The following is a 9136-nucleotide window of genomic DNA, read 5'->3' as shown; positions in this document are numbered from 1 at the left end:
ACTCTTAGTTTCCCATTCTTTTTAGGCACTATCACAATAGGTGACAACCATGTTAAATTTGTAGCAATGTGATGAGCTATGGTGGATCAAATGCAAGAGTCAACATCATTAGCAAAGAGATTATACGATAATTAAGACGTGATTAATGAGCAATTAACTGATAGCTTAATGTAGGCATGGATAATCAAAAACCATAAAATTCTCATTAGGCCAATGCCTCAATTTATAGAGTTTACATCCAAGCATCTAATCCCATTGATATCTCCTTGATTCACTCCACCTCTTTTGCTTGATTCTCTCCACCTCTTCCCAGAATATCTCCACACATCGTAAATCTTCTCATGCTACCCTTTATTCTCTCCCAGTAGATACTTCTCATCTTTTCACAGCTTCTCTCTCATTTACACTCTTTTACAGCCTCTTGCTAAGGGCTTATTCCCGTACACATCTGATTCACTTGTATATTTCAACACCCCTCAAGTGAATACTCCTAGCACAGTTGGACCCTATACCAAGTTTCCCTCTTACTTGGTAGTCCGCGACCAGTGCCTCAAGTCCTTAAACTCATAGTCCTTGACACTCTCTCTCTCTCTCTCTCTATGTGTCCAAGGCTACTACAAGTACCCGTGACCTTGACTAAAGTGCTCACACATACATCTACCACATGGCCTACATCATCGGTGGCTCAAAGGTGGTTTTACTCTATTGGGGCAGGTTACATTGGGTTGTAGGGTTTTTCTCTCTTTTCTCTCTCAGAAAAGATGATCTGACTCCTCTTCCTTAGGAGCCTCCATGACGTTTGCCGATGTCGTTCCTTCTCCACTAGGTTTGCTATAGCAGTCTCTTGCCATGTGTCCTGGCTTTCCACAGTTGTGGCAAGTGAACGTCCTTCCTCCTACTCTGCCTCTTCCTCATCCTCATCCTCGAGAGAATCCTCCTTGGGTGAAGAATGATTTTTCTTCTCCAGCTATTGAGTCTAGCCATTTCCTCTTTGACCTTGGTCTCTTGCTCTAGTAGATCCCCTTCTATCTCGTGCAGCTTCAATTCAGGTACATTCTTTAATGTTGCTACAATGTTTTCATCACCTTTGTCCACACTCTTCAGAAGCACTACTAGTGCCTCATCATCTTCTACCTTCTTGCCAATGGCTGCCAGTTGTTGCTTAATGCTTTTGTATTTATTCAAGTGTATGATTAAAGGTTCACTTTCTTTCATATCTAGTTTGTAGAATTGCATTAACAGATTTATCTTTGAATTTTTTGCTTGAGTGCCAAATAATTTATTGAGTTCATCCCATGCATCTTTTGCCCATTGTATCCGTGTGATGTGATGAATGATTTCATCATTTAAACTGAGTGCGATAAGTCCTAATGCTTTCTCATTCCTGCTCTTCCACTCATTTTCCCCACTCACCTCTAGGCATTCATCTCTTCCCTCAACTAACCCCCACAGATTTTTCCTCATGAGCAAATACATGGTTTTTGTTTGCCATGTATAAAACTGCTCCCCATTAAATTTGGCTATCTCTTGTGCCGTGCTCATGATGATGTGAAGGGGGTCTTACCTCGATCCAATTTCAAGATTCAAGGGCAGTGTCTACCCCTTTACAACTCAATCTGGTGTTTAGGTGATGATTACAACAGATTTATCAGCATAAATTCACCAAAAATTATATAAAACCAAGGGTAACAAATCTGTACTGAATGGTTGGAGTATCAAACCATTTCCAAATTGCAATCCGAAGTTATAGGGATCTGTATCAGATATCCAATGGTTAATTTGAACCCTAAATTGCACCAAAATATAGTGATTAGTATTGATTAATCATTGATTAGTAAAATAATCCTCTGTTTTGTATGTAAAAAAAAGTATGCGGGGAGTCCAAATCTGGGGCCTTAGAGTTCAAATGAGCTCAAATCCTTTCAAAGCCATTAATAGCAATTAGTCTAGTAGAGGATTAAGCCAAGAAACACAAGATTTGACCAAACATTGAATGCTTAATCTCTGTTTTACCAAAATCACCTGCAGATTTGATGCAGAGCTTGGATCTCACTGTAGACTTGATGAAATCAAAAACTGTCTTCACTAACTTGTAGAGCACCCTTGAAAACCCCTAGGGCCAAGAGGAATTAGACCCATTGTATCTATGGAAGACAAGATCTCCATTTTCCTTTAGAAAAACAGTGCTGGCTTTTTAGCGAAAATTGGTAGCATGTGAAGGCGGTTTGGCGTTTTGTTTTGAGACAGGCTGAAGCACAGGGAGTACGGCTACATGTGGCTAAGAGGTTTTGGGCCAATGTTATGTGTGAAGGGAGAGAGAGCTCCTCCACAAACTGGGGGTACAAAGGTTAATTGAAAAAGAGCTAAAATTTTGATTTTTTTCCTAATCCTAATTAACTAGGTGATTAGCAAGATAATGGGGTCATAAATTTGATGGATTCTAAGCTAGGCTCTGATACCATGTTAAATTTGCAGCAATGTGATGAGCTATGGTGGATCAAATGCAAGAATCAACATCATTAGCAAAGAGATTAGATGATAATTAAGACGTGATTAGTGAGCAATTAACTGATAGCTTAATGTAGGCATGGATAATAAAAAACCAGCAAATTCTCATTAGGCCAATGCCTCAATTTATAGAGTTTACATCCAAGCATCTAATGCCATTGATCTCTCCTTGATTCACTCCGCCTCTTTTGCTTGATTCTCTCCACCTCTTCCCAGAATATCTCCACACATCGTAAATCTTCTGATGCTACCCTTTATTCTCTCCCAGTAGATACTTCTCATCTTTTCACAGCTTCTCTCTCGTTTATAGATTCTCTTTTACAGCCTCTTGCTAAGGGCTTGTTCCCGCACACACCCTATTCACTTGTATATTTCATAGATAAAGTCTACAGTAAACGAGCTTATCAATTTCCTCCTTTACAATTGCTGCATACTTAGGATTTGTCTGGTATGGTTTCTGCCTAGCTGGTCTCAAGCCTTCCATGATTGGAATCGTATGTTGTACTACCTCCGACGGTACCCCTTTCATTTCCTTGTAGTTCTAGGCGAAACAATCCTTATATTCCTTGAGGAGAACAATGAGCTCTTCTTCCTCTATAGAAGTCAAATCTTTAGTAATGTATACGGTCCGTGCTTCCTCCCCCAGTCCCACAATATCAACCTCCTTGACTTCTGTCGGGCCATCGTTATGATGCCAACAGCCCCTCCTCTTTCACCTTAGTAGTTGTCGGACCACTCTCGATCATCCACCGTATAGTTCTTGAAATGGTCGGGTACTGAAAGCAAATCTGGTTTGTCCTCATTGTCATTTTTGGCTTTTGCCATGACCTCTGCTAGGGCCTTGTTGCGTTTTCAATGCCCTGCTTTTGAAAGCTTGGGTGCATCGGTTTCTTGAAAGGTGGTTCTCTCTTTGTGCCTCCCTTCCAATGATATTTTACTCAACTCCTCGCCCCAGCCCTTTGAGAATTCATCATGTACCTTTGTAGCCTCAAGGTATCTTAACCATTGGGCATCCGTAAGTCTGCTTCGTAAACAGGGCATTTCATCGGGCTAGGTATCGTTTCTGTCTCCACCATCGTCTGAGGCGCTGAGAACTGGTATGGCTTCGTGCCACAATACCTTTTGTACTTGATGTCTCCCCTCCTAATTCCTCATCCATGGTCTACCAATTAACCATGCAGATAGAAGTCGTGGGGACGGTCCCAGATTCCATATAGTGGGTTCCCTAGGGTTTCATTACATCAATGGTTGCCAACACATGCATCCAATTTTCACTGAAGTCCGGGGGAGGTAGTGACGCATACATTTTCTTTTACTCCTCATCCTTGGTTTCCCCCTCTGTAGGTTGGCATATCTGTATGGATGTGGTTCGCTCCATTGTGACCAAATCATTACCCAACAATTGCCCTTCCATGGGGTGTGCTTTCCATGCTCTTAGATCAATCTTCAAGATTTGGAGTCCTTGCATACATACACATGATCCAAAGCCCAATCATGCACCAATTTGGATTCCCTCATGAAAGTTCGTCCCATATTATGTCATAAGTATGAGGTTGGTGTAGGAAGTCCATGACCACAAATGTATGACGATATCAAAAAGTCTGAATTTAACATTCTCCAAGAGCCCAATGGATCTCGAAGATGTTCCATAACCCATTTTGCACCCAATTTTCCCAGCAATGTTTACTAATGACGCTAACCCATGCCCCACTATCCAGAATAGCCAATGCCTGGTATCCATTATGATGAATCGGGATGGTAGCATTCGTGTCGTCACTTTCATAATAGCGTCCCAGTTGGTTAACTAGTATCTTAACAACTCGGGTTTCCTTTGTATACTTCAAGGTTCTTTCTGCCAGGGGTGGCAGAGTCTCATCCATATTATCGGCTGGCCTTAGACCACCGCCCTCAACCCATTCTTTTACATCTGTCCATAAGGTTGGTGAATTGCGTAACAGTTTCCCCAATGGCATCTGGACAGGCGTGGATAGTACCGGCACAAGGCTTCCTATATCCTTGGGTTCCTTGGATATAGAGGGTCCTTCCCATGTAGGTGTCTTGTATTCTTCCATGGGGAAGGAATAGAAAGACCCCCCCAACTTATTTTCCTCAAACATTCTAGATATTGTGTTTGGAGTCCTCTTTTGTTCCTTCCGGAATCGGGGTTTGCATGTTCAATACCCTATTCTGGGGTGGTTCATCTCAAGCTTCATCAATATCTTCAAGTGCACAAAGCTTCTCAAAGTGTGCTTATAAGCACTAATAGTGTTGCTTGGTATCCCTTACTCGACTGGTCCTTGGCTTAGTTTCATGAAGTCGTTGTTGGTACTCTTCGACTAAGGCCTTGGCATCTTTGAGCTTTCTTATCTCTTCGTTGGCATTGGGATATTCACCAATCCCCTTAGGAGTTGCTGGTTGTTCTCTTTGCTTTCCTTGGTCTAATCCTCCAAGATTGATCCCTTGACCCCTTTCTTCCATTGATTGGGTGGATCCAGTATCAATTGTATCTTCTTCGGATCCATCTTGGATTGTAACCCATGTGTCCCCCTTTCCTAATTTCTTCACTCTTCTCCTGCGGCCAAATCTGGAAATAGTTGCATCCACTCGGTTTCTTCCTTTTTCTCCTAGTTGAGCTTGAGCTCGTGTTAGGACATTAAGCGATGTGATCTTCCCAGATTATACACTAATGGTACGGATGGTGGCCTGATTAGCAGTAGAGGCATAGCTATTTGCTCGGTAGGGACAATCTTTGATCAAATGATCAATTCCACATTTAGTGCAGGTGAGCACTGGCATGTCATCGGGCATGGTCAGTCGCCACTTGTTGTGGTTGGTGTGTATGATTCATATTCTTGTTTGGGCATTTGGCTACTTGATGTGGCCCACTGCAGCCATAGCATTGTAAAGGTTCTCTTCTCAGATTTGAGTTTATTTCCTTGCCCTTCCACTGTACTGTGGTTTAAAACACAGGTACTGGTGTGTTATTCTCTAGGACATAGTATTTTGGCGTGACCTCAGCCATGTCCTCATAGTATTCCCCACTAAGTTCTATTTCTCGCACCATGTCAACATCTTTTGATGGCTCTTCAATCACTACTTGATTGATCTTCGCCTGTGGTGGTAGAACTGGTGGTGGTAAGGGGGCGAAGCGTCTTGTACCCAGAACATTCCCTCGGTAAGTAAGAAGAGTTGAGTTGTCCAGTAGTGGCAGTGATCTACATAGGTGGTGCCAGCAAAGCCAATGGGGCTCTATTTGCTGGTAGGTGTGCCACATTTTGAAACCTTGGATATCTACACATTGAAGTGTCATGATTTCCCAATTTTACACAGTGAGCACAATAATAAAGTAATGGCCTTGCCCTTAAATGTGGACATTCGGTGGTGGTATGATTTAATATGCACATGGAGCACCACATCAATTCCCTGCAGGGGTAAAGGTGACTATGCCCATGCCCAGATGTCTCTCTTCCCTCCCTGACCTTTACTTTTTCTAATATGGCATTGCTGAGCTCATCTACAGTCATGTTTTTGACTTGCTTACTTTGAGCTTCAATTTCTTGGTGACTCGAGACACGCGAAGTCGTGGTTGCTGTAGATGTTCTAATATCTTTGGGTTGTGGCAATTCTAACATATTATCTTCATATTCGATTGCCAATTTGCAGCTGCCCATCAAGAGTAGCTGGCCGGGCTAATACTAGGTAATCATGCATTTTATGGTCTCTAACCCCTCTCTGGAAACAAGGCAACAATTGATCATCTGTCAACCTTTCCCGAAGTTTGCACCTTGAATTTAAGTGCTTCAGACGAGAGACATAGTCTCTCATCGACTCATCTTCCGTTTGTTTGATGTTATGTAGTTTGTGCCACAGGGCTCCATGTGTCGCCCACTATGGGCAAAACTAGGCATAAAAACATTCTTTAACCTTGTGAAGTTAACCTTATCCTCAGGCTTCAGTGTTCGGAACCACTGATGAGCTTTTCCCTCTAAGGTCAGCAAGAGGGCATGTATCATGGTCACATCACTGACCGGTCCGCAGTTTCACATGTGGATTCAAAAATCTCTACATGTTGGATAGGATCCCCGTCCCCCAGAGAACTTTTGGACAAGTTTTGAAATGATATGGGGTTTCATCTGGGAAGGTCGGGGTTCTAGAGTAGAGTCTAGTTCCCTGACCATCCCTTGCCATATTTAACAAATCTTCCCTTGTGGTCACATTAAGGTCCATGGCTGGATCGTTTCTAGGCCTCTGGGGAATTGCTCCCTCCCTTCCTAGACCTCGTCCCCTACCTATTTTGGCTCTTCTTGGTATCTCGGGTTCATGGACTAGTCCAGTTGTGGTACCCTGCTGGAATTCCCCATTAGTCGCCTCTGTGCGCTGCCTTTGTGTAATTAAGAGTTCCATGTCTTGTACGAATGTAGGGTTATTGATCATTAGCTCAATATCCTTCTTGGTGTAGAGTCGGCGGTCCTCTACTTCTACAGCCAAGTTAGCTAGATTACCCTCTTCTTCTCTGGTTGTAAACCCTTCCTCCATTCTGGATTCCTCTACTTCTACAGCCAAGTTAGCTAGATTACCCTCTTCTTCTTCTCTGGTTGTAAACCCTTCCTCCATTCTGGATTCCTCGTTTTGATGGGTTCCAAGTTTGGAATTTCTCCCTCACTTCTACCTGTAGCAATTTCAGGTTCTTTTCCTCGTGATTGGACTGGGTTAACACTTCCCGTCTCCTTTCTCTCAACTCTTGCCCTACGAGTATCAAGCTCTTGTTTCCTTAAGCTCAATTCTCAGAATTGTCATTCTACCTCACTTCGTTGGAGGTCCAATTCCACTTCTTTGGTGGTGGGAAAGAATATTTGACCCGCCCTAGCTGCACTTTCCACATCTCGTCTAATTTGAGGGGTGCCAGTATTTGACAGCCTAAAACTCAATGCTTGGAATGGCACTTCCTATCTTGGACCGAGTCCAGTGCTAGTTGACAGACCCATGCTCGTAGATTGCGCTTCTTCATCATGACTAGTTTGGAGACCAAAAAATCCCCGGGTGATATCAATGATCCCACTGGACTTGGTTGGGGAGTGTGGTTTATCTTCTTCCCCAAACCCAACATATCTCAGTCCCTCTTCCATGGATTCTTCACTCTACTAGTTTTAGCAGCAGAGCGGGGTGATCAGGTTTCTCAAAACACTCAAGTGTGTGTTTGTGGAATTTCCTGATCCCACACTTCTTTGGTAGGAAGTTCTTGGGTGATTTGATGCACTATCGTCAGGCGTAAGATCGTCTTCGATGAGTTTTCCATATCTTAAGTGTGTGTATGTATGTATGATTTGATAAGCTGTTAAACAACCCAAATTGATTTAATTTCTAATTCTGTCGCTATGTTCCGAAGGTGTGAAATAGAAGAGAATGTTTCACGTCTTGAAACTGCAGAAAATGGTTCACATCGTGAATGGTTTTCCTGCACTTTCACGTGCTCAAAAAATTTTCCTCCTTAGGGTTAAATTCCTTCCTTTAGTCGAATTCCCTTTCCTTAGCCGACCTCTATAGCCTTGGTATTGTCAATATGTTGGTTTGGCCTACACGTGAATCTGCAGGATTTATTTCACGTCGTGAAACAGTAAGTATTTAACGTTGTGAACTGCTTCAGAAATGGCTCACGCCGTGAAAGGTTTACTGCACTTTTACGTGCTCAAAATTTTGGCGGATTGCACCATGTCAGAGATGTTAGGATAAGGGTTTCTATTTTTGGAATGTAATCCCGTGATTTTCGGTGATAATTCCGGCACTAATTACGTGAGCAATTCGCGGCGCGGCGTGAAACTGCAGAGAAATGGTTCACGGCGTGAACAACTTTCGTGCACTTTCACGTGGAATTTCTCATGTCGGCAGTTTGTGGTTTTGGGTGTATGATACTTATCCAAATGATGAAAATTAGATTGTGCCACTCCTAAGAAATGAAATGCAAGTTCCTAGCTCAATCAATGGTCCTTTATATTTTTTATTTTTATGAATTTTTTTAAAAAAAAAAAAGAAAATAACACACAACCTAGTCCTTCATGATGGTGTTTTTTGTAATACTAACTTTAAAATTATCAAAAGTAACCAATGAATCCTTTCCTAAGCTACTCCACCACAACATTCATAGCTTCAAAACCATATCTTTTTTCTCAACCACACATACCTTATCTCTTCATTTTCCACACAATGCACTACCAGAATGCAAAGGTAATAATGAATACTATGCAATAGGAGCTGAAACTCAAAGAATATGGAAGAAAAAAAGGTGTTTCCCTGGCAGCGACGCCAAAAATGTTATGGGCTACCACACCTCCAAGAAGGAACTCTACACATTCACCTAATGAATGAGCAATAGAACACAACCGTCATCATGGGGTCTGAGTCCCTTGAGGCCTCCAAGCTCACTTGTCAAGCTCCAAACTCCAAGCTCCACCTCCACACTGTCACCGTGGAGTCGCTCACACCATCACATAGACCAATCACACTCTCTCTCACTCTCTCATACAAGCATAAGTACACAAGCATAAAAAAGGCACAATGCTAGAATGCTCTCACTCCTCTCTCTCTCTCAAGTCACAAAGGGAGAGCTCTCAATAGCACAAGGGGATTGTGT

Source organism: Cibotium barometz, chromosome 2, assembly GCF_041138505.1.
Source record: "Cibotium barometz isolate CiBa-2024 chromosome 2, ASM4113850v1, whole genome shotgun sequence".
Taxonomy (NCBI): Eukaryota; Viridiplantae; Streptophyta; class Polypodiopsida; order Cyatheales; family Cibotiaceae; genus Cibotium; species Cibotium barometz.
This window is presented reverse-complemented; position numbering follows the sequence as displayed.